The sequence below is a fragment of the Protopterus annectens genome, chromosome 8.part1 (genome assembly GCF_019279795.1).
Source record: "Protopterus annectens isolate FY-2018-M chromosome 8.part1, PAN1.0, whole genome shotgun sequence".
NCBI lineage: Eukaryota > Metazoa > Chordata > Ceratodontiformes > Protopteridae > Protopterus > Protopterus annectens.
In genome coordinates this window covers 339,457,414-339,484,293 of record NC_056742.1, presented here as the reverse complement: position 1 = coordinate 339,484,293, position 26,880 = coordinate 339,457,414, and positions in this window count along the sequence as shown.

The following is a 26,880-nucleotide window of genomic DNA, read 5'->3' as shown; positions in this document are numbered from 1 at the left end:
TAAAACTGTGTGCCCGTAGCTGAGCTGAGCGTAATATGCATGCTGACAGCCAAACGACGTTGTAAACCAGCGTGACCCGTTTGCGCGGAGCTGCACACCGCGCCAACAAGCTAACCAACGGGCAACATTGAGCAAGCTGTATCAAAACTGCCTTTACACAGACACACCTCCTAGCCTGTGTAGACAGTTATAAAATATAAAAAGCAATGGCCAGGCTCGAACTCAGGATACCATGCACCATAGTCAAAGTACTGAACCACTAAGCCATGACAGTTGCTCTTAGAAATGCAGTAATAGCATATATATAGGAATTAATGGAAAGAGAAGCATGACAAAGCAGGTTTTGTGAAGCTGATACATTTCCAAAATGGCTAATCACAGATAAGTGCGGGAAAAATGGCATATATAAGCCCCATAGGCAGGAATACACAGCATAACTGATTGTGGAACCGATTTGCAGTCAGGATGGCAGGTGTAGGAGAGGGTAGTTGCTTACGAGCACAGAGGTGGGGCGTTGAGGAGTCCAAATATATGATTTGGCTCCTCGTCCACAATCATGAGGCCCAACTCATGCAGGGCCAGGTCCTGTGGGGAGCATACAAGGCTGAGGCGTGGGACCGGTTGGCACATGATCTCACCAGTGCCACAGGAATACCAAGGACTGGTGAACAGGTCCGTCACCACCATGTGGACCTGAAGAGATGGAAGCAGGACCAACTGAACAGTTGGATCCAGGAGGCCCGGCAAATGCCTAATGCCCCACTACTGAGTAAGTTACATGTAATTATTTATGTAGAAAGTTAACCTAGCTGATATTATGGAGATGTGTATTCCAATATTACTTCATTTATATTGCAGCTGCAGGTGTCCATTCCGCAAATCATTGAGCCTATGCCGATAGGCTTGTGTGGTTGCGCCACCAGGCAGGTTAGTAATTCTCTCCCTGTAACTGTTAAAAAATATAAGTATGACAGCTTGCAAAAGAGTGCAGTGTAGTCACCTATTAATATAAAGTGCAAGTAACAGTGTAAGAGAGATTCTGCTAGTACTGTGTGATTACATAAGTGTGATGCAGCCTGTAATCCAAAAATAAAAATGAAACAAGTCTGAAATAAAGATGTTCCACCTGTAATATAATAGTACATAACCTGCAGCCGGCTGAAAATTACAGCTACACAAGCTGAGTAAAACACATGTGTGAAATATATCCCCGTTTAAATTCTGAAACATGACACAAGTGAGACTGTTGGAAAGGATGGTTATAACCAAGTAAAACATGTCAATAAAGCCTAGAATTAAGTACCATCCAGAATTGTAAAAATAAAACAAGTGAGAGTGTGAGAAAGAGGTATGAATCCACCAATAAAGTTGTAATAACTCCTGAATAAAGTATACTGCAGTCAGTACAGAATGAAATGAATGTGACAGGCACAACTAAACAGTGAAATGTGTGGAATAAAGTACTGAAGCTGGAATGTGTGTCCCAAAATTTGGATATGTTACTGTCAGTTTGCAATATGCAGATAGTATGGTTGTATGAAATACCAAACATCCACAGTTGTCTAGAGCGATATAAAGCAAATGTAGCAGGATGCTGTAGCTGAACAGAGCCAGATATGAATGTATATGAATAAAAATGAAATGTATATTAATGTAGCAGTAACATTCCTATCACCAACATGCATAGGTTTACACATAGGAAACTGTAGTCATACCTGTAGTGTGTATATATCTGCAGCTAGTAGAAATGTACAGCATATGTATAGGTATTTGAAGTTGTTAATTAAATATTTCTTCACCCTACCCTATAACCACAAATAATCCATTTCACATGAAATAGGTATGTGTATTCACAATTAACTCCCCTGGACATTTGTCCTGTTGGTTCATACATATTTGCATGTACGTTGATGCATGTGCCCTGTTCATACATCCAAACTTGATGGCCTGTTGCCATCAATCAACCCTGCATGTTGTTGGATTGTGTATTGTTGTTCAAATTATGCATGTGTTATGCTTGCTGTTCAATGGCTTGAATTTATGGGTGTTTGGTTAATGGGAATACTAATGCATGCTGTTACAACTAATTGTGAATGGTATTGTACGTTACTAACCCAAACTGTCATTAAATAATGCAAAACATAGGAAGACAGGGAAGGCGGGTTCCAGCGGACCCACCTCTCCCACCTCAGCTGGCAAGTGCACCTGGCAGTAGTGCCCAGGCCGGACCCTCCTCCGGTGGCCGTGTGCCACCTGCGGGTGGAAGTGCTGCAGGGGATGGGGCTCATCCCCCCTCTGCAAGCGTGGCCGGAGGAGAACATCCACTCACCCTCCGTAGTGTCCGGACTGTGGTGCATAGGGAGATCAGGCACGCTGTGCTTGGGCCCCTACGCCAGCTTGAGGCACGGGTGGCACAACTCACGGGTGTGCCTGCTGCCCATCCTACACAGCCCCAGCACAGCCCCGTCCTGGGCAGTGAAGGCACAGTGGCAACTGCCCATGGGTGGGGATCTCAGTTCTACTGTTGCCATCTGTGGGCTCATGGGCTCGAGATATCCAAACATCCATCCCCGTCAATTGTGTAACTCCCCACATGTGTCATACACCACCCCTGTATGCGTCTTGTTTGTCTTGTCTGTTAACCTCCCCTACCTATCTCCCCAGCTATACCAACTTCCTGTAACTGACATACCACTCTCACCTGAAAAAAAAAAAAGGGCACTCTGTACCCACAAAAAAATTACGCCCCATACATAGCTGCCCATTTTGCACACATGTCTGCTGGACATGTAAACTGGCAATTACAATTGGCTGTACAACAAATATTGTTGTCCTCACACCTCTCTCAGGGGTGGAAGGTTTCAAATTTCACACCAAATTACAAACATATGCACAGCTGTTGCTGATGACGAAATGGGCAGCTATGGGCCTTTCCTACATTCCTCCTGCAAAACCCGAGCTTGTTTTCCTACTGTCCTACCCTCTTTATGCCCCCTTTTTCACCACTTTCCTATATCCCCATTTTCTTTTCTTTAAAAGAAAATAGCGCGGTTGTGAGTGAGAGTAAGCACTTTTAAGCAGTAGTAAGCGGGAGTGTGCATCTGTGCGCTTAGCTAAGCGTGTGTGCGCGAAGCTAAGTGGCAGTGCGCATGCATGACCTCCACGCAAACCAGCACTAACCCGCTTACAACTGCTTAAAAGTGCCTTAGTCACTCTAAATGACAAGGCCTGTAGTTTTCTCAGCAGCAAAATAAAATACCTCTGTAAGTCTCGATCCCAGGACCTTGGAAACACTAGTCTGCATGACTTACCACTAAGCCATGACTGCTATACAAGAACATTGTGCTAAAAGAAATATATCATAAAATAGTAGGAATTAATGTAAAGGGAATATAGCAAGTCTAGTACACAAAGCATGTCATCTATATTTACTGTGGATTTGTAAAATAGTACTGCGTGATGAGAAACAGCCATGCTAGTTGGTAGCTAGTAGGTAATAATGTCACAGTAGCATCTGGCAAGCCACACACATACTCAGAGCAGGATAAACACTGCCATAGTTGAATAGTTAAGAGCCCAGACATAGCAACTGTGACTGAGTTACAAGGATGTCCCTGATCTGAAAACAAATGTCAACTGTGCCCTACTGACACCCTATGAAATGTACTAACAGTAGGCAGAAAGGTGTTACTACACATGCAATGGTAACTATGAATTACTGAAAGTATGCACCACGTGCATGTCACAAATGATGTAGTAATACATATGCTCGAAATAATCCACAGTCACAACTGCAGAATATCAGAATATTTCATTGGAGTATCCCACTGATATGTACCATTCCATGAGGCTGATAAAAGATGCACCTGAGAGTATCTGAGGCCTGCTCAGCAGCATGATCAAATACCCTTGTAAGTGTCAAGGCCCACACCATGGCCAGACCACACTGCATGCAGTAACACCCTACCACAACAAACACATAGGGAATTGCTGCCCAAACAGATATAGCAAGCATTACAAGCTGTGAATGTAAACGGAAAATAGGAAAGCCATAGCCACACATTACAGGAAAGACACCTAGCAGGCATACAAGGAGTGAATGTAAAGGGCAAATATTGAAGACATAGCAACAGATTGCAAGAGCCACTGCTATATACCAGTTACACCACAATCCCCACAGGAAAGCACACACACCCATATACACAGTATTACTAGTCGTAGGTGTCAGTTTACATACACACGGAGAAGAGGACACTGGAGGAAGGAATACTCAGCTTACAGAACAACATGCATTGCAGTGTCTACAACACAGCCTGAAATATGAGAGACATACCAACCCTTACACTCACAGAACAGTGTCCACAGCAAGCCAGCATGGTCCCCACCCTGATAATCTGAAAGGGCTACGCCTACCTAACAGACCTTTTTATAGCACTGTCCTGAAATCACAGTGAAAACTGCAATCACTACACAACAGGCTGCATGCAATTAGTAAATGCTGGCTAACAATTGGTGCAGAGGCCATCACATGGACATGTGCAGATACCTACAAAAGCATCCTAAACTCCCAGTCCACACATGCAATACTTTCATTGCACCCTCTGGAGGTAGAGACAGAGAGAGAGAGAGAGAGAAAGAGAAAGAGAAAGAAAGAAATAAAAAAATTAAAAAAAACAGTAACAACAAAACAAACAAGCTGACAGCAGGCCAAGTAACTGCAAGCCTACGCAAACAGCTGCAACAAACACAGGTAATGTAAAGTACTAATATAATAGTCTACATACTGTGAACCCTCCAGATGTGTTATTGGTCTGTATCTGTGTATATGAAGATGTGCATAGGGCCGGGGACATACTGCAACTGTTACTGAAGGCTCTACATACATTTGTATGTGAAGGTAGCTATGTGCACATAGCAATGTAGGTTGTAGTGCAATGTACAAGTAGGTTGTACAGTAATGGATGTTCATCAGTACGTTACTGTGTATATACATATGTGGAACTAAAAAGGAGTATATATATATATATATATATATATATCATGTGTATATGTATGTATATCGAGATGTATATATATATATATATATATATATATATATATATATATATATATAATATGCATATATGTATACATAGATAGAGAGGGATGTAGAAATACATAGACATATATAGCTTCACAGTGTCATAGTTTAGTATTAGGCTATCTGCAGACAGTGTACAGAATATATTTAGAAAACTGTGCCTCTGTATAGTAGTGACACAGTGAAGACCCCCTTACATAATAGCATTAGTTTACTGTGCCTCTGTCTAGTAGTGACACAGAGATGACCCCTGGTGTAAACCTATGATCTCCCATCCACTCGTCAAGAATTCACATGAAGAGAGTCAGTGAGGGTCTCTGCCTAACATAAACTGGGATTCTGTTCCAGAGTATGGGAAGCCTCTCAGTTATGGATCTGTCCCTACAGCATGTCCTATTCATATTTGTGCTGAGGTTTAAATCTGTAGCTCTTGTGGTTCTGATGGCTTTGGATTTTACGAGGTGGAACATGTCCATCAATTCCTGATTGACATGGCCTTGTATGTCAGGCACAGATCACCTCTAAGTAGGCGATATGCTATGGAATAGAGCTGGAGTTTCTTTAGTCTGGCAGCATATGACATTTGTTGAAGACCCTTGATCCTCTTGGTGAGGTACTTATGGGGTCCCCCTAGCTGTTGCAAGTGCCAGGTGAGGTATATACCAAATGGGGCATAGTACACATTCATGGGCCTGATAAGGGAGGAGTATAGGGGTACAATGACCTCCTTTGATCTGGATGTGAATCCCTTCATGATAAGGTGGGCAAGGTAGGAAGTCTATCCAACCACTTTGGCAATGTGGGTGTCAAATGAGAGGTCAGTATCAATTTGTGTCCCCAGATCTCTGATTACTTTGTCTGTACTCAGTGGGTCATTGTCTATGTGAAAATATGTGGGTACTTTGTCTTTCCCAAAGGGTATGACTATACATTATTTGGCATTCAGTTTAAGGCCATGACTCCGGCACCAGTTGTTCGTTTCAGTGAGGCCTTTCTGTAGGATGTATGTGTCAGCTGGTGTATCAACTATGGCGCCTAGTATGCAGTCATCTTTGAACATTGTCAGCCACTACCCTCCCATGTTTGCTTCCACATCTGATAAATAAATGCCGAACATGAGGGGTCCCAGGACAGAGCCCTGTGGGACACCACTTGTGACTGGCTCTGAGTCTGACATGGCACCATTGATTTTGACTTTATGGTTTCTATCCGTTAGCCAGTTTGCAACACATCTTGTGACATATGGATTTACATTTAAGCTGTTGAGCATGTCTATGATGCCAGAGTGGGGTATTGTGTCGAAAGCTTTAGCCAAGTCCAGGTAGGCTGTATGGACTGCTGTGCCCTCGTCAATGGCTCTAGTGACTGTTTTGAAAAGGTCAACCAGGTTCAAAAGGCAGGATCTGCCCTTTACAAAGCTGAACTGGGTGGGATCAAGTGTCTGTAAGTCCCCAATGTCTCTGTGTATGAGTTCCATAATGAGTCTTTCCATAGCGTTGCAGACCAGGCTGGTTAAGCTTATGGGGCGGTAGTTATCAGGGTCTGTAGAGGTGCCTCCTTTGTGGAGTGGGACTACTGTTGCTGTATGCCAGTGTCCAGGTACATATGCTGTAGTAAGGCCATGGTTACATAGCGTTTTATGTGTGGGTTTAGCTCATCTTGGAGTTCACGTAGCACGCAACCCGGGATACCATCGGGTCCCATTGATGCTGTGTTTATAGCTTTGCTAAGGGTGGTTCTCAGCTGGACATCTGAGATGACAGGGAGGTTACATTCAGCTGGGATAAGTAATTCCTCTTTTGGGGGTGAGGGAGGGGAGAAATCTGCACTGAACCTGTCTGCCAGAATGTTGGCAATATCTGTGTGTTCAGTGTAGTTTTTGTCACTGTGAACTAACTGTGAACATATCTGAGGGTTTCCGCCCAGGTGTCTAACATAGCAGAAGGCCTTGTGGTTATCTGTAGTGTCGATAGTGATTTTCCTCTCAAAGTTGGCCTTGCATGTTTGTATGAGAGAACGTAGCTTTCTACTAGTGCTGATCAGAGATGCCTTATCTTTATGGAATTCTGCTCTGTCGTGCAGTAGCTACCTTCTTTTGTTATACAATTTGTTCACAGCTGGGGTCCACCAGACAGGATGCCTGCCCTTAGTGGAGAGGGTCTTGGTTTTATTTGGGATTGCATGATCCATGCATACATGGAGATGTCCGTAGAAAGCATTTGTGAAGGAGTCTGCATTGTGGGATGTGGTTTCCACTGGCCCAGTGGGCTTAAAGGATACCAACTCAGTTGTAAGAAGTGTAAAGTCGGCTTTTGAGAGGTTTCTCACTGTAGTCTTTTGTGTTGTGGGTGGAGGTGGGATATGTAAATCCAGGGTGATTAGTTTGTGGTCAGATGTGACTAGTGAGGGGTATACTTCCGGTGTGTAGCACATTGTCCCCATGTTTGTGATGATCAGGCCTAGTATATTATCTCTGCTTGTGGAAGAGGTGACTAGCTGTTCCACTGCATTTGAATTAATGAATTCCGGGAACCTTTGGGCTAGGGTGTTTGGGCTAGAATAATGCACCCAGTGTATGTTACGGTAGTTGAAGTCTCCCAATATGATGGTGCTTGGTGGGACATTCATATCCTCCAATATCTTCAGGAAGGCTGACTGTGGTTCCTGAGATTGTGAGGGTGGTCTGTAACATGCTACCAGTTGTATAGCAGGTTTGCCTACGGTTATTTGCACCTGGGATGGTCTCTGATGCTTCATGTGTTGCCACTAACCTGGAGGTGTGGGTGTCCTTGATGAATATGGACACTCCCCCTCCCTTTTTGTTTTGGCCCGAGTTTTGGGCCCAAAAAGCATGATGCGAGGTATAGCCTGGTACCTCTGGTGTGCTCTCAGGAGCCTTGAACCAGGTTTCACTTACTGCACAGACATCGAGATTGATAGAATATGTATGTACAGATATATGTAATACACACATACATATATAGATATATGTAGATACATATACATATACAGACAGATCTGACTGACAACAGATATGTCTGTATATGACTATCTCTCTCTCTCTGTCCCACCCACCTCACTCTCTCTCTCTCTCTGTCTCTCTCTCTCTCTCCCCACATCTATATGTATATATATATATATATATATATATATTTTATATATATATATATATATATATATATATATATATATATATATACATACATACATATATATATATATATATATATATATATATATATATATATATATATATATATATATATATATATATATATATATATATATATATATATATATATATATATATATATATATATATATATATATATATATATATATATATATATATATATATATATATATATATATATATATATATATATATATATATATATATATATATATATATATATATATCTATCTATATACTGAGTGAGGCACATGTGTGCAGATGTATTGCAACAGGTGCCTGGTGACAAAGGCATGGAGTGAACACCAGTGTGGATACTGGAGTACCATACCCCATTCCAAAACACTGACACCAGTAACCACTGCATATGTGAATGCCTGCCCACCACTGCATGTGTCAGGGGGGAACAGGGGCAACGAGTGTACAATAGGCTCCCTATTGATATACACAGTGGCACACTAGTCCTGTAATACCTGTACATGGAATGTGTCAGCGGACATGGTGTGTCAGCTATGGACATGTAGGTCACTGTACCCCTCTACACCCCACAATGTCCTACACGGTATGTACCTCCCATGACAGCTACAGATATGGAGAAGGGCACAGACATACGCAAGTAACTGTGTCAATGCACTCAAACACATTACCTATGCAGAGTGACTGACAAGACCACAGAGCGCACACAGACTACCTACATAGAGGTTACCACTGCTGGATATACATAGTTATGTCACACCCATGACAGTTGTCCAACAACCATGGTAACACCTCCAACATCCGCAACAAAAATTACCTATATCTGTCGTCCGTGTCACCGCAGTATAGAACACATGGTGGAGGTACAGGTCCCTACCCACAGATACGACATACCCTGGAGTAAACCACACAGAATTACGAAGCAAGGCTCCCCATGAGTAGATGTCAGACATACCCCTGCTGAATGTTATGCAGATAGGTAATATGCCATATGAGTCACCCTGTGTAACTGTTGGTAAGGAGCAGGTACGATCATAACACGTGTCACAAGGGGCAGGGTAGCATAACAGTATGCTGCTGTAGGCCCAGGGCCAATAGCATACTACCTACCTAAGACATAATGCACACCCATGAACCCATTGCAAACCAAATATGTGAGGTGGAATGAGTGTGCCAGTGAATGGGTGCATGTTATGTACTGGTGTGATTGCTCACCATGACTGTCTGTCTGTTATGGTAGTGTGTGTCCTTGGTGTGAGGCCAGAGACAGCTGTGTGAGGTATTGCGATCAACACATACTACATTGCCATATGTTGTGCTGTGTTACCCTGTATGTGACTGTGGTGTAGGTAGGGTTATGGCAAGTAAGAGTAGTGTGCATTACCAGTAAAATATGTAATGTGCATTGCATGCAGTGCATGGGTTGATAATGTTCCCCATACAGTACCTTGATACAAACCCCCAGTGTGAGGTTGTGCATTGGACCTGAACCAGTGTGCTGACTGCTGCAGTATACTAGTCTGTCGTATGGAGTGTGCTAGGTACTGTTGCACAGTTGTCGGCTGAGCACTGATATCTGGTCATTTACATGTGTATCCCCCAATAGACAGACAGATGCCATATATGGTGGTTAAGTTATATCACTACAGTCGAGTATTATGTGTATTATGTGTGCCATAGTTTGCTGACAGATATTGCTGACATATTTTCCTTCTCCTTTTCAGGGCTATGGTTCACCAACGAAACCCTGTGTACTCCGCTGTGGAGGCGGAAGAGATACACCAGAGCCTGGTGCGGGATTTCGCAATACTCTTTTCCTGCACCAGCCAGAACCAGCAGGAGAGGGCTGCACTGTGGCAAGACCTGGTCCATCGAGTAAATGACATAGGCACACATAACCGGACATATGAGCAGGTACGCAATCACTGCAGTGATTTAATTAGAAATGTCTGTCAACGTGTGTCGGATATCCACAGGCAGCAGCTTGCCACAGGTGGTGGGGTGGCTAGACATCCCCCCTCACCAGACTGGAGGGACTACTCCTAAGTGTGGTGGCTCCAGCCCAACAGCAACAGCAGCAGACACCCAGCAGCAGGACACAGAGCGTGCAGGTAACATGCCATGTGTATAGTTGACCGTTCTGTACACTGTTAGTTTATGCATGTGTGAGGTGTGTCCTCGGTTTGTATCTGTAATCTTGGTAATTATTGTGCAAGAGTGATATTCTCAATATCAGCAGTAGACCTGTGGAAGCTAACTGTTGCACTACTGAACTGTATCATACTCACAGTATCAATGGCACAGTTGTGCCCACTGACAATAACTGTCTCATTTCTGCAGGTCCTCCTGGTGTAACAGCAAGGCAGCCTATCCATGCTGGTGAGTGTGTAATAACATTACCTTCAATACTCTTGATACTAATAGTAATAATAGGCTGAATCAGTAGTGCTATGTGTTTGATTGCAGGTGTGTTTGTGTGTTGATATCTCATATACTGAGGAGTGTGCATGTGTGCATGTGCCCATGTGTGCATGTGTGCATGTGCCCATGTGTGCATGTGTGTATCAGTGATGACATTGTGTACACATTGTAAACTGTGTTTCCTGTCTTACTCCCACAGGTTCTGGTGCTGCTCTGGTGTTGTGCAGCAGGGAACCTGAATCAGCTGCTGTGGATAGTGATAATGATGATACCTGTGTAATGGCACAGGGAGGTGTGCCAGGGTCCGTCATTGGTCAGCCAATTGACAGTACACAGCTGTCGACCCCATCAATGCGCACAGTCATCCTGCCAATACATCCTTTGTCACCAATGTCCCTAGGTGATGGACAGGATACAGTGGGCATTGACCAGGGTATGGTATCGGTGGCACATGCATCCCCACACAGCAGCCATGGCCAGGGTCCTGACATGGTACCACACAGGCAGACGTCCAGGGGTTCTTGTGGGAGCATCCGCGGGCATACCGCCCCTGTCAGACGTGCCCACAGAGGTCTTTCAACTTCAGCTATGTTTCGGGCTGTAATGCAGGCACAGTCACGTATGGAACGGTACACCAGACAGGGTATGAGGGAGCTGAGAGCATGTCGCACAGCTATGAGTGACAGTATGCGTGATGTTGCGGCTGCCATCCGTAACTTCACCGAGGTCATTGACAGACGTTGGGGGGGGGCATTAGATCTGTTCCACAACTACATGTCCATGAGCCAGGGCAATGGTGGACGGTTGAGGCGTTGACATGGCCGTATGCCAGCAACAGCAGCAGCTGGCAGCCGTCGCGGATGACAACAGGCCCGCGGCCGCTCCCATAGTGCCAGCAGCAGCCCCAGCAATGATGGGTCTGTGCTGTCATCAGACCGCCCCAGGAGACCAAGTGCACGTGGCTCTGGACAGTCCCAACAGGGACCTGTCTCCAGTCACCAACCACCTGCTTCTGATGACAGTACCCAGTCTGGCTTAGTACCTGATACGGTCCGTAGCACCCCTGCCAGGCACAGGTACCGTGTCTGTGGCCACAGACAGTGATCTGTATGACCTGGCAGGTACAGTCTGTGGCTGTCCACAAACACCTGTATATGGCAGCCATGAGGTGGGACTGTGTGCATGCATACACACATGCAAATTGATAACACCTAGGGCTACCGCATACACGCACACACTGCATCAACATTGCCCCATCTTGTACTGCTTTCCCTCACCAACACACACACACAGACATGTCAATTGGTTGTATCAGTGGCAGACTCAGGCATAGCAAGTGCACACCCTGTGCATATGATGAAACTGTGCCACCTCCTGCAATCTGTAACATCGGTGTAGGAACAGGTTAACATGGTGCTGATGCACAGGGTGACTACATAGAAGTGTTGTAATAGTATAATGTTGACAACAGTACAGTGTAATGATATCATTGTGGGTATATCCCAGCATGCCTGATGCAGTTACAGTATGAATGTCATTGTATTGTTTTGTACACCCATAGTAATTACCATAGTGTACTGTCTGCACATCTTTGCATACTGGTGGTGAGGCTATCAAGAGATGGCCACCTACATAGGTAGCACAGGGGATATGAAAATGTACATATTGATACTCAATGATGGTCATGTCAACTGCGAGTTGCATGCTGTCCACACTCGACTCTGCAATGAGGATGTTTGAGGATGTTGATATCTGTGCAGTAATACACAACAGGTTCAAGACTCACAAGAGCACACTAGCACTACAAGGTCACACCTCATGCCATGCATGACAGCCCCAAAACACAGAACTAACTATGACAGGAGGGAGAGTCTCCATACATGTCAAGGATACTGCGGTGCCAGGACAGGTAGCATACATCATACTAAGTCTGGAACTGCTAAGTGAGGGCTCAGTGTCTGTTATTTGAAATGTGTATTACTACAGGTATGAGCACTTGGGTATCAGGCCAGTTATTCAACATTACGAAGGTACATGGTCTATACACTTGTGGGGGGGGGGGGGCTGGACCCAGCCCGTCTGACCTGTGAATGTCTGGGTACAGGCTTATAGTGCCTGCATATATGCACTGTTACCTACTGGAAGTCGTACACCTTGTTTGTTGTAGCATAGTCTACATACAGGCCTGCTGACTGTAGCTTTGTTTGTATGCATGTTTGCTTGTTATGTTCCTGAAACACTGATTCCACCTGCAGTGCAGATTTACAGTGCCTCTGTGGATCCCTAGTGACATATGTATTGCTTACTGTACTGATGTCCATGTCTCACTTGACAGAATGTCACTGTTTGTCCTGTTTGCATGTAGGTTGCCTGTAACACATTGCATATGACTTACCTCGCATTTACTCAAGACAGCATTCATATATGCCAGCACTAACAAATCAGGAGCACTACACCCTCACATACTCACCTTGAGTACCTTGTTCCCCATTGGCCCTATGTGTCGTTAATTAGTATGGGATTCACAATGCTATGGTAACATGTGCAAAGGTCACCTGTCAATCTACTCTCTGGTCCAGTTGGTGAATCTGTGAGTCATGTGGCAATGTTACAGCTGCCTCATGTACACAGACAACCCTCTCCCCTTCCCATACACTTACAACACATGTGAGAGATGCAACCACATAGCCAAACTGGGGGCTAAGCTGTCTTAACTCAGTACTGGCATACCCTGTCAGGTGGAGTGGGATACTACAGTGAATACAGTACCAGTCTCACATAGACCTGCCACGACCGCAATCCAAACAAAGAAACACATAGGTACATTCTTGGACTCTCAGAATAGCATCCTGCCTGAGCAGCTGACACCTGCAAAGCAGACACACAAGCAAACGTTAAGCCAGAGTAGAGCACATGCAACACATAGCTCACAAAGCCTGTGTGCCAAACAGTCACAGGCCATACGGCTTGACAACACACCTGCTACAGTTGTAATAGGTACCTCTATTGTCAGGTACACTGAGGTCCTGCTCACCAGGCTGAACAAGGTGAAGATCACGCTGAGATGCCTGTCAGGCACTATGATCCACCACATAACACAAGCATACAGCTCACTCCAAGGCATGTAGAAATATGACTCAGTCATTGTCTGTGCCAGTGTGTATGACCTGTGATGCACCTCCCTGGACTACATGTTAGGGGACATAGAGGGGCTCTCTGAGCTTGTGGCACAGGCTGGTATGACCCTGACCTTGAGTAGCATCTTACCCTCACCAAGAATGCTGCCACAATATGTAGACAGGATGATCAGTTTCTACAATTACCGTATGTTTCGGTGACATTCAAAGGGGATCCAATGCCTGTCAGCGTGGGATTACATAGGTTCATAGGTTCATACTAGGCTATCTGCCCTAGGGCATTTATACCTGCTACGGCTTGTTAAACTTGATTTCTGTATTAGTAGCTGTATTTAGAGCACAACCAAAAGCTGTTTGCTGAATTTCCTGTTTGCACTTAATTTTAAATCGTTTTTTTCTTAAAACTTGCATATTTTCTGTCCTTGACCTAGCACTCTTGTGTGGGGTCATTTACTGCACTGTTATAACTTGATATTACTTGTGAACCTCTGCTATCTCTGTAAACACAAAAACAAAAAAAAATCTTGCTTTTTTCCCACTTTTCTGAGAGTTAAAAAAGTTCAGTTGCAGGCTTGCTGTTCCTGAACTGTTTGAAAGTTTCTGTGAGGCCATTTTTGCTTGGGCTGAAGGAGGGTCTCTGTGTTCATCAGTGGCAGTGACTAACATTGAGCAGCTTCCCTGCCCCCCGGAGAGGTGGTTACTGACTTGAAACTGTAGTTTTATTGGCCACTAGGGGTCATTTCCATAACTCCTTCATTTGTCCTCAGAGGAGTGGTTTGGGGCAGTGACTTGTGGTTTGTTGGCCATTTTGGGTCGTTTCCTGTCTTTTCCAGCCCCCTGCTATAAAGCACGCTTTAGCGCGATTTAGCCCGATTTAGCCCGATTTAGCGCGGAGTTGCCACTGTTGCACACTAGGGCAGCTCCGGTTAAGCAGGTTTAAACTATTCGGGCTACCTAAAGTCCACTCTTCAAATTTTCCCTTAAAACTACCTTCCTCGAACTATACTACTGATCTAATCAGCGTATCCTATAATTAAAAAGATCATCTCTACTTGACTCCAAGTAGACTATTCTCTATCTGTTAAACGTAGCACTTGCTCCTACAGTACTTATTACCTTGATACGGCACTCTTGTCTTAGATAGTACCCCAAAAAGGCAACCCCCCCATTTCTCGGTCACCCACGTCCCGGAATCTTTTTAAAGTTTTTTGTCTATTCCTTCTAGCATGTCGAGGGATCAGTTGCTAGTGTCCTCTCCTGCTCAGCTGGTGAACCTGGGAATATTGAGGCAATGTTACAATTGCCTCATGTACACAGACAACCCTCTCCTCCTCCCACAAAACACAAATACATGCGAGAGATGCAACTATATGGCCAAACTGGAGGCTGAGCTCTCTCAACATAGGACTGGCAAGACCAGTCAGGAGGAGAAGGTTACCACACACACTATAGACCCAGTCTCACATATTACCATTACAACCTCAAATCATACACATAAACACACAAAGACATACTCGGAGGCTCTGATCAAAAATCTACCAAAACAGCAGAGGCCACCAAAGCAGACACCCAAACAACCACCACCTCAGAACACAACACCTGCAACACATAGACCTCACAGTCAGAGTGTCAAACAGTCACAGCCCTTAAGGCCAAACACAATGCCAGACACACTAGTCATTGGTGACTCCATAGTCAGACACACTGACGTCCCGCTCACCAGACTGAGTAAGGAGAAGGTCACAGTAAGCTGCCTGTCGGGCGCTAGAATCCGCCACATAACGCAAGCACTCAGGTCTCTCAACAGCAGGTACAAATATGACTCAGTCATTGTCCACGCTGGTGTAAACGACCTGAGACGTACCTCCTTGGACTACATGAAAAGAGACATTGAGGAGCTCTCTGATTATGTAGCCCAGACAGGTATGACCCTGACCTTGAGCAGTATCCTACCTTCACCAAGAAAGATGCCACAATACAGAGATAAGATGATCAGCTTTAACAATTGGCTTAAACACTGGTGTCATTCAAAGGGGATCCAGTGTCTGTCTGCCTGGGATGACATGCTGGACAAGCCACGCTGCTTCGAGGGACGGCTTGCACCTGTCACCCTGGGATTCGGATATTGGCAAAGGCTCTTGCCACCCCATAGTGCCTTTTTAGGCAAGGCTCAAATTCTAAACCTACCACCCTAGAACACAAAAAGGAAAAAAACTAAGGGTAATGCTGCTCAATGCCAGAAGTCTAAATCTCAAAATGCACGACTCGAGGCCCTTCTCAGTATGGAGAACATCGATGTCTGTGCTGTGACAGAAACCTGGTTCAAGGCTCCTGAGAGCACCCCAGCGCTATCAGGTTTTACCTCATATCATGCGTTCCGCCCCAAAATCTGGACAATACCAAGAAAGGAGGGGTATCCATATTCATCAAGGACACCCACACCTCAAGACTGGTGGCAACGCACGATGCATCGGAGACCATCCAGGTGCAATTAACCATAGGCAAGACTGCTCTGCAAATTGTAGCATGTTACAGGCCACCCTCACAAACTCAGGAACCTCACATGGCCTTCCTGAAAACACTAGAGGGATAAATGTATCACCAAACACCATCATACTAGGTGACTTCAATTACCCTAATATAGACTGGGAACACTACTCAAGCCCAAACACCCTATCCCAAAAGTTCCTGGAATTCATAAACTCAAATGCCATGGAACAACTAGTCACCATCCCCACAAGAGGAGATAACATACTTGATCTCATCATCACGAACATGGGAGCACAATGTTCAACACCGGAGGTGTACCCCTCACTGGTGAGATCAGACCACAAACTAATCTCGCTGGAGGTCCTTATCCCACCCCACCTGAAATAAAAAGACCACAGTAAAGAACTTCTCAAAAGCCGACTTCACACTTCTAAAGACTAGTGTGGTCTCCTTTAAGGCCCCGAGCGGCGGAAAACAGTACTCAAGCCGCTGAATCACTTACAAATGCCTTCTACCAGCACCTGCAGGACTGCATGGATAAGGCAATCCCAAGCAAAACAAAGACTCTTTGTACCAAAGGCAAGCGTCCAGTCTGGTGGACCCCAGCCATAAACAAACTCTACAACAAAAGGAGGAAGCTACTACAAGATAGAGCAAAATCCTTAAAAGGTAAGACACCCTTGATCACTATAAGTAAAATCTAAGAGCTCTCATAAAATCATCCAAAGCAAATTTCGAGAGAAAATAGCTAAAGACTCAAAAGACAATCATAAGGCCTTCTTTAGCTATGTTAGAAACCTGGGAGGAAACTCCCAGATATGCTCAGAGCTAGTTCAAAATGATGTGAAGATTACTGATCCTACAGACATTGCCAACATACTGGCTGACAGGTTCAGTGCAAACTTCTCCCCTCCCCAAAAGGAGAGATATCTATACCAAACGATTGCAGCCCCCAAACATCTCCAGCCCAAGTGAGAACTGCTCTCTCCAAAGCAAAAAACACAGCATCCATGGGACCTGATGGTGTCCCCGGCTGTGTGCTCCATGAAATCAATGAGGAATTAAACCCACAGCTAGGACAGCTGTTTAATCAAAGTCTTACCTCTGGATACGTACCCAGGGAGTGGCGCACTGCAACTGTGGTACCACTTCACAAAGGCGGTGCCTCCACGGACCCTGGAAATTACCGGCCCATTAGCTTGACAAGCCTTATCTGCAAAGCCATGGAGAGGATCATAATGGACCTCATAAATAAAGACATAGGGAATTTGCAGACTTTGGATCCAACCCAGTTTGGCTTTGTCAAAGGCAGATCATGCCTTTTAAACTTGGTTGACTTTTTCGAAACAGTCACCAAAGCCATTGATGAGGGAAAGGCAGTCCATACAGCCTACCTCGATCTGGCTAAGGCCTTCGATACAATACCCCATTCGGTATCATTGAAAAACTCATCAGCTTAAATGTCAACCCATACATCACAAGATGGGTTGCAAACTGGCTGAGTGACAGAACCCACAGGGTCAGAGCTGCTGGCGCCATGTCAGACTCAAAGCCTGTCACAAGTGGTGTCCCACAGGGCTCAGTCCTGGGCCCACTCTTGTTTGGCATCTACTTTTCCAAGTACAAGCAAACACAGGAGGGTTATGGCTGACAAAGTTTGCAGATGACTGCAAACTGGGCGCCATAGTAGAAAACACATCTGACACAGATATCCTTCAGAAGGGTCTCACAGAAACAGATAACTGGTGCCAGAGCCACGGCCTAAAGTTAAATGCCAAAAATGCATAGTCATACCCTTCGGGAAAAACAAGGTTACCCTAGCTACCAAATAGGTGGCAATCCACTGAGCACAGAAGAAGTTATCAGGGACCTGGGGACCCAGGTTGATAGTAGTCTGTCATTCGACACCCATGTAGCTAAAGTAGTTAGGAAGACCTTCTACATTGCCCACCTTATCATGAAGGGATTCTCATCTAGATCAAGGGAGGTCATAGTCTCCCTTTACTCATCACTCATCAGACCAATGATTGAGTACAATGCCCCATTCGAATGTATCTGACCCGACACTTGCAGCAGCTGGAGAGGCCACAAAGTTCCTCACCAAAAGGATAAAGGGTCTCAAAAATCTGTCCTATGCTGCCCGACTGAAGAACTCCAGCTCTATTCAGTCGCTATCGCTTGCTCAGAGGTGACCTTTGCCTAACATACAAGGCCATGTCAAACCCAGATTTGATGAATATGCTTCACCTCAAAAATCTAGATCCATCAGAGCCACAAGGCGGAGACTTAAACCTTGACACGGCTATTAATAGGACGTGCTGGAGGGATAGATTCATCACCCAAAGACTCCCTATGCTGTGGAACAAAATCCCGGTACATGTGAGGCAGAGCACCTCGCTGGCCTTGTTCAAGAGAAATCTTGACCAATGGATGGGAGATCGCAGATATACCCCAGGGATTACCTCAGTGTCACTGCTCGACAGAGGCACAGCAAAATAATGGGTATAGTTCCCCATACTAAAGGGGTGGCGTAAGCCACAAAACGATGGGCTAGGCTTGTAAATGCCCTCAGGCAGATAGCCTAGTATGAACCTATGAACCTATGAACCTATAAGCCTAGCCAGAGTGTGTTTGGCTTTCGCCACCCATTTTAAATTAATTTTGCTATGCCTTTTTTTGAGGTTAGTATACTGTGCCTCTGTCTAACAGTGACACAGAAGTGATAGCCGGGGTAAACCTACGATCTCACATCCACTCATCAAGATTCCTCTTGAAGAGAGTCAATGTGGGACTCTGCCTAACCTGGACTGGGATTTTATTCCAGAGTGAAGGGAGCCTCTGGGTTATGAATCTGTCCCTCCAGCATGTCCTATTTATTTCAGTGCTGAGGTTCAAGTCTCTCGAGCGCGTAGCTCGATGGGATTTGGATTTTCTGAGGTGCAGCATGTCCATTAATTCCGGGTTGGACATGGCTTTATACATCAGGCACAGATCGCCTCTGAGCAGGCGGTATGCCACTGAGTAGAGCTGGAGCTTTTTGATTATTTACTGCTTAGCGACTGCATTTTAGCCTGTTTATACAGCTCTGCATTCTATTTAAACTGTTTTTGTGTTGATTAACTGTTTTGCACTTTTAAAAAGTTAGTTGTTGCTTAAGTTTACCTGTAGGCTAACACACTCAAGTGCGCTAGCCGCTTAAAAGCATTTACTGTCTGTTTCTCCTCTGTTTTCTGCAAAAAAAAAAAAAAAAAAATCTTGTTTTCCCGCCTTACTGAACTAGAATAGTCCAGTCTTCAGAGTTTGCTGATCTCTGGGCTTTGTCTTGGTTCCTGTGCTATTCCATATCCTTATTTGGATAAAAGGAAGCGTCTTTGTTCACCAGTGGGAGTGGGGATCACTGAGCAGCCTGTTTGTCCCTAGAGGAGTGGTTCCAGCCAGAAACTTGTAGTCTACTGGCCATTTTGGGTCAATTCCTAGCTCTTTTCAGCCCCCTGTAATAAAGCCCGCTTTAGCGCTTTTTCGCTTGTATTCAACTCAGCACAGCTCCTCGTGGTGTCCAGAGTTCTACAAGCAGCAGAGAGCAAAAGAGTGACTTTTTCCTGATTTAAGTATTTTTTCTGGCTTTTTGATTATTTACTGCTTAGCGACTGCATTTTCGCCTGTTTATACAGCTCTGCATTCTATTTAAACTGTTTTTGTGTTGATTAACTGTTTTGCACTTTTAAAAAGTTATTTGTTGCTTAATTTTACCTGTAGGCTAACACACTCAAGTGCGCTAGCCATTTAAAAGCATTTATAGCATTTACTGTCTGTTTTTCCTCTGTTTTCTGCAAAAAAAAAAAAAAAAAATCTTGTTTTCCCGCCTTACTGAACTAGAATAGTCCAGTCTTCAGAGTTTGCTGATCTCTGGGCTTTGGCTTGGTTCCTGTGCTATTCCATATCCTTATTTGGATAAAGGGAACCTTCTTTGTTCACCAGTGGGAGTGGGGAGCACTGAGCAGCCTATTTGTCCCTAGACAGTGGTTCCAGCCAGAAACTTGTAGTCTATTGGCCATTTTGGGTCAATTCCTAGGTCTTTTCAACCCCCTGCTATAAAGCCCGCTTTAGCGCGCTTTTGCGTGATTTAGCTCGGAGTTGCCCATAGAGCACCATCGGGCAGCGCCGGTTAAACAAGGTTAAACTATTTCTGGCTCCGTAAAGTCTGCTCTTCAATTTTTCCCTTAGAACTTCTCTACTTGCAATCTAAACAATCTATTCTCTATCTCAATAGCTCAGCACTTGCTCCTAAAGCATTTTTATATAGGTAAAGTACTTGTATACTAAACAAAGTACTACATTAGCCTAGAATCCCCTTGAGTACCCATTTCCCTATAGGTCCCTTCTGACTCAGTTACACAGCAAACTTTTTCACTTTTTCTAGCATGTCGAAGGGTCAGTTGCTAGCGTCCTCTCCTGTTCAGCTGGTGAATCTGGGCATCTTGAGGCAATGTTACAATTGCCTCATGTACACAGACAACCCACTCCTTCTCCCAGAAAACACAAATACATGTGAGAGATGCAACTATATAGCCATACTGGAGGCTGAGCTCTCTCAACTCAGGACTGGCAAGACCAGACAGGAGGAGAAGGAAACCACGCACACCACAAACCCAGTTTCACATAGAACTATCACAACTGCAAAACAAACACATAAACACACAAAGACATACTCGGAGGCACTGATCAAAAATCTACCAAAACTACAGAGGCCTCCAAAGCAGACACCCAAGCAACTGCCACCTCAAGACATAAGACATGCAACACATAGTTCTCAAAGTCAGTGTGCTAAACAGTCACAGCCCTTAAGGCCAAACACAATGCCAGACACACTTGTTATAGGTGATTCCATAGTCAGACACACTGGCGTCCCACTCACCAGACTGAACAAGGAAAAGATCACAGTTAGCTGCCTGTCAGGCGCTAGAATCCGCCACATAACACAAGCACTCAGGTCACTCCACAGCAAGTACAAGTATGACTCAGTCATTGTCCATGCCGGTGTGAGCGACCTGAGACGTACCTCCCAGGACTACATGAAAAGAGACATAGAGGAGCTCTCAGATTATGTAGCCCAGGCGGGTATCACCCTGACCTTGAGCAGTATCCTACGCTCACCAAGAATGATGCCACAATACAGAGACAAAATGATCAGCTTTAATAATTGGCTTAATTACTGGTGTCATTCTAAGGGGATCAATGTCTGTCTGCCTGGGATGACATGCTTGACAAGCCACGCTGCCGCAAGGGCGGCTTGCACCTGTCACCCTGGGCTTCGGATATTGGCAAAGGCTCTTGCCACCCCATAGTGCCTTTTTAGGCAAGGCTCAAATGATAAACCTACCGCCCTAGAAAACAAAAATGGAGAAAAACTAAGGGTAATACTGCTCAATGCCAGAAGTCTAAACCTCAAGATGCACGCCCTCGAAGCCCTCCTCAGTATGGAGAACATCGATGTTTGTGCTGTGACTGAAACCTGGTTCAAGGCTCCTGAGAGCACCCCAGCACTATCAGGTTATACCTCATATCATGCGTTCCGGCCCAAAATCGGACCGAACCACAAAAAGAGGGCGAGTATCCATATTCATAAAGGATACCCACACCTCCAGGTTAGTGGCAACGCAAGAAGCATCGGAGACCATCCAGGTGCAATTAACCATAGGTAAAACTGCCCTACAGTTTGTAACATGCTACAGACCACCTTCTCAAACTCAGGAAACCCACACAGCCTTCCTGAAGACACTGGAGAGTATAAATGTCTCTCCAAACACCATCATATTGGGTGACTTCAACTACCCAAACATAGACTGGGAACATTACTCAATCCCCAACACCCTAGCCCAAAGGTTCCTTGAGTTCATAAACTCAAATGCTATGGAACAACTAGTCACCATTCCCACAAGAGGAGAAAATATACTAGACCTGATCATCACAAACATGGGGACAAAATGCTCCACACGAAGTATATCCCTCATTGGTGAGATCAGACCATAAATTAATCTCACTGGAGATCCACATCCCGCCCCACCCCAGCAAAAAAGACCACAGTAAAGAACTTCTCAAAAGCAAACTTCACACTTCTTAAGACTGGAGTGGTATCCTTCAAGGCCCCCGAGCCAGTGGAAACCACAACCCACGCTGCTGAAACCCTTACAAATGCCTTCTACGAGCACCTCCAGGAATGTATGGATCAAGCAATCCCTAATAAAATCAAGACCCTTTCCACCAAAGGCAGGCGCCCGGTCTGGTGGACTCCAGCCATAAACAAACTCTACAACAAGAGGAGAAAGCTACTACATGACAGAGCAAAATCCCTAAATGGGAAGGTATCTCTGATCAATACTAGCAAAAAACTACAATCACTCATAAAATCCTCCAAGGCCAACTTTGAGAGAAAAATCGCTAATGACACAAAAGACAATCATAAAGCCTTCTTTAGCTATGTTAGAAACCTGGGTGGAAACTCCCAGATATGCTCAGAATTAGTCCAAAATGATAAAAAAATCACTGAACCCACAGACATTGCCAACATACTGGCAGACAGGTTCAGTGCAAATTTCTCCCCTCCCCCTCCCCAAAAGGAGAAATATCTATCCCACCAGAGTCTAGCCTCCCAAACATCTCAGATGCCCAGGTGAGAGCTGCTCTCTCTAAAGCAAAAAACACAGCATCAATGGGACAGGACGGTGTCCCCGGCTGTGTGCTACACGAACTCAATGAGGAACTAAACCCACACATAAGACTGCTGTTTAATCTTAGCCTTACTACAGGATATGTACCCAAAGAATGGCGTACGGCAACTGTGGTCCCACTCCACAAAGGCGGTGCTTCTACGGACCCTGGAAATTACCGCCCCATAAGCTTGACGAGCCTTGTCTGCAAAGCTATGGAGAGGATCATAATGGAACTCATAAATAAAGACATTGGGGACCTACAGACACTGGATCCTACCCAATTTGGCTTTGTCAAGGGCAGATCCTGCCTCTTGAACTTGGTCGACTTTTTCGAAACAGTCACTAAGGCCATTGATGAGGGTAAGGCAGTTCACACAGCCTACCTTGACCTAGCAAAGCGTTGACACAATACCCCACTCGGGCATCATAGAAAAGCTCACCAGCTTAGATGTAAACCCATATGTCACAAGATGGGTTGCAAACTGGCTCAAGGACAGAACACACAGGGTTAGAGTTGCTGGTGCCATGTCAGACTCTAAGCCGGTCACGAGCGGTGTCCCACAGGGCTCAGTCCTGGGCCCCCTCTTGTTCGGCATTTATTTTTCTGAAGTGCAGGCAAACATAGGGGGATTGTGGCTGACAAAATTTGCAGATGACTGCAAACTGGGCACCATAATTGACACTCCATCAGACACAGACATCCTTCGGAAAGGTCTCATAGAAATGGATAACTGGTGCCAGAGCCATGGCCTTAAGCTAAATGCCAAAAAATGTATAGTCATACCCTTTGGGAAAAACAAGGTAACCCCTAATTACCACATAGGTGGTAATCCATTAAACACGGAAGAAGTTATCAGGGACCTGGGGACCCAAGTTGACAGTAACCTCTCTTTTGACACTCACATTGCCAAAGTGGTTAGGAAGACCTTCTACATTGCCCACCTGATCATGAAGGGATTCACATCCAGATCAGGAGAGGTCATTGTACCCCTGTACTCTTCACTTATCAGACCAATGATTGAGTACAACGCCCCATTCGAATGTACCTTACCCGACACCTGCAGCAGTTGGAAAGACCCCAAAAGTTCCTCACCAAAAGGATAAAGGGGCTCAAACATATGTCATATGATGCCCGACTGAAGAAACTCCAGCTCTATTCAGTCGCATACCGTCTGCTCAGAGGTGATCTGTGCCTGACATACAAGGCCATGTCCAACCCAGAATTAATGGACATGCTCCACCTCAAAAATCCAAATCCACCAGAGCCACGAGAGCAAGAGACTTAAACCTCAACACGGATATAAATAGGACATGCTGGAGGGACAGATTCATCACCCAGAGACTCCCTACACTATGGAACAGAATCCCAGTCCATGTGAGGCAGAGCCCCTCACTGACTCTGTTCAAGAGAAATCTTGACAAGTGGATGGGTGATCGTAGGTTTACCCCGGGAATCATCTCTGTATCACTGCTGGACAGAGGCACAGCAAACTAATGGGTATAGTATTCTCATCCTAAGGGGTGGTGAAAGCCACACACACTCTGGCTAGGCTTATAAATGCCCTAGGGCAGATAGCCTAGTATGAACCTATGAACCTATGGAGTTTCTTTAACCGGGCAGCATATGGCATCTGTTTGAGCCCTTTGATCCTCTTGGTGAGGTACTTTTGGGGTCTTTCCAGTTGCTGCAGGTGTCTGGTAAGGTACATCCCAAAAGGGGCATTGTACTCAATTATGGGCCTGATGAGGGATGAGTAAAGAGGTACAATGACCTCCCCTGATCTAGATGTGAATCCCTTCATGATTAGGTGGGCTATATAAAATGTTTTTCTAACCACTTTGGCCACGTGGTTGTCAAATGAGAGATTGCTATCAACTTGGGTCCCCAGGTCCCTATTGACTTCTTCTGTACTTAATGGATTACCACCTATGTGGTAATTTGTGGGCACTTTGTTTTGCCAAAGGGGATGACTATACACTTTTGGCGTTTAGCTTGAGGCCATGGCTCCGGCACCAGTTGTCTGTTTCTATGAGGCCCTTTGGAGGATGCTTGTGTCGGCTGGAGAGTTGATTATGGCCCAGTTTGCAGTCATCTGCGAACTTGGTCAGCCACAGTCCTTCCATGTTGGCCTGTACCGAAATATATACCGAACAAGAGAGGTCCCAGGACTGAGCCTTGTGGGATGCCACTTGTAACTGGTTTGGAGTCTGACATGGCTCCAGCAATTCTAACCATGTGGGTTCTGTCCTTGAGCCAGTTTGCAACCCATCTAGTGACATAGGGGTTTATATTTAAGCTGGTGAGCTTATCTATAATGCCCGAGTGGGTATTGTATCGAAGGCTTTTGGAGGTCCAGGTAGGCTGTGTGGACCACCTTCCCCTCGTCAATGGCCTTGGTGACTGTTTCAAAGAAATCAACCAGGTTTAAGAGGCAGGATCTGCCCTTAACAAAGCCAAACTGGGCAGGATCCAGTGTCTGTAGGTCCCCAATATCTTTATTTATGAGGTCCATGATGATCCTTTCCATAGCTTTGCAGAGCAAGCTAGTCAGGCTTATGGGGCGATAGTTTCCAGGATCCATTGAGGCACCACCTTTGTGGAGAGGGACCACTGTTGCTGTACACCACTCTTTGGGTACATATCCTGTAGTAAGGCTAAGATTGAACAGTAGTTTTATGTTTGGGTTTAGCTCTTCTTGGAGTTCATGTAGGACGCAGCCTGGGACACCATCTGGTCCCATTGATGCTGTGTGTTTTGGATTGGAGAGGGTGGCTCTTCCCTGAGCATCTGAGATGTCAGGGGGGCAGCACACTGTTGGGATAGATATTTGCCCTTTGGTGGGGAGAGGGAGAAGTTTGCACTGAACCTGTCAGCTAGGATGTTGGCAATGTCTGTGGGCTCGGTGTATTTTACTGTCATTTTGGACTAATTCTGAGCATATCTGGGAATTCCCACCCAGGTTCCTAACATAACTAAAGAAAGCCTTGTGATTATCCTTAGTGTCCTGTGCAATTTTTCTCTCGAAGCTGGCCTTAGACAATTTTATGAGTGCCCGTAGTTTTTTGCTAATACTGATCAGAGATGCCTTCCCTTTTTGGGATTTTGCTCTATCATGTAGTAGCTTCCTCCTTCTCTTGTATAGTTTGTTTATGGCTGGGGTCCACCAGACAGGACGTCTGCCTTTGGAGGATTGGGATTGCATGATCCATGCATTCCTGAAGGTGTTCATAGAATGCGTTTATAAAGGATTCTGCGGTCTGGGCCGTATTTTCCACAGGCCCGGGGGCTTTGAAGGATTTCGCCTCAGTTTTGAGGTGTGTGAAATTTGCTTTAGAGAAGTTTTTCACTGTGGTTTTCTGGGCAGGGGGTGGGGTTGGGATGTGAATATCCAGTGAGATTAGTTTATGGTCTGATCTTACCAGTGAGGGATACACTTCTGGTCTGGAGCATAGTGTCCCCATGTTGGTGATGATCAGGTCCAGTATGTTTCCCCTCTTGTGGGAGTGGTAACAAGTTGTTCCATAGCATTTGAGTTTATAAATTCTAGGAACCTTTGGGCTAGGGTGTTGGAGCTAGAGTAATGCTCCCAGTCTATGTTTGGGTAGTTGAAGTCGCCCAATATAATAGTGTTTAGAGACCTTCATATTTTCCAGTATTCTCAGGAAGGCCAAGTGGGGTTCCTGTGTTTGGGAGGGTGGTCTGTAGCAGGCTATAAACTGGAAGGCAGTTTTACCCACAGTTAGTTGCACATGGATAGTCTCTGATGCTTCGCTGTGCCACCAACCTGGAGGTGTGGGTATCTTTGACAATATTGATACTCCCTCCTTTGTGGTTCGGTCCAAGTTTTGGGGCAAAGCATGGTATGAGGTATA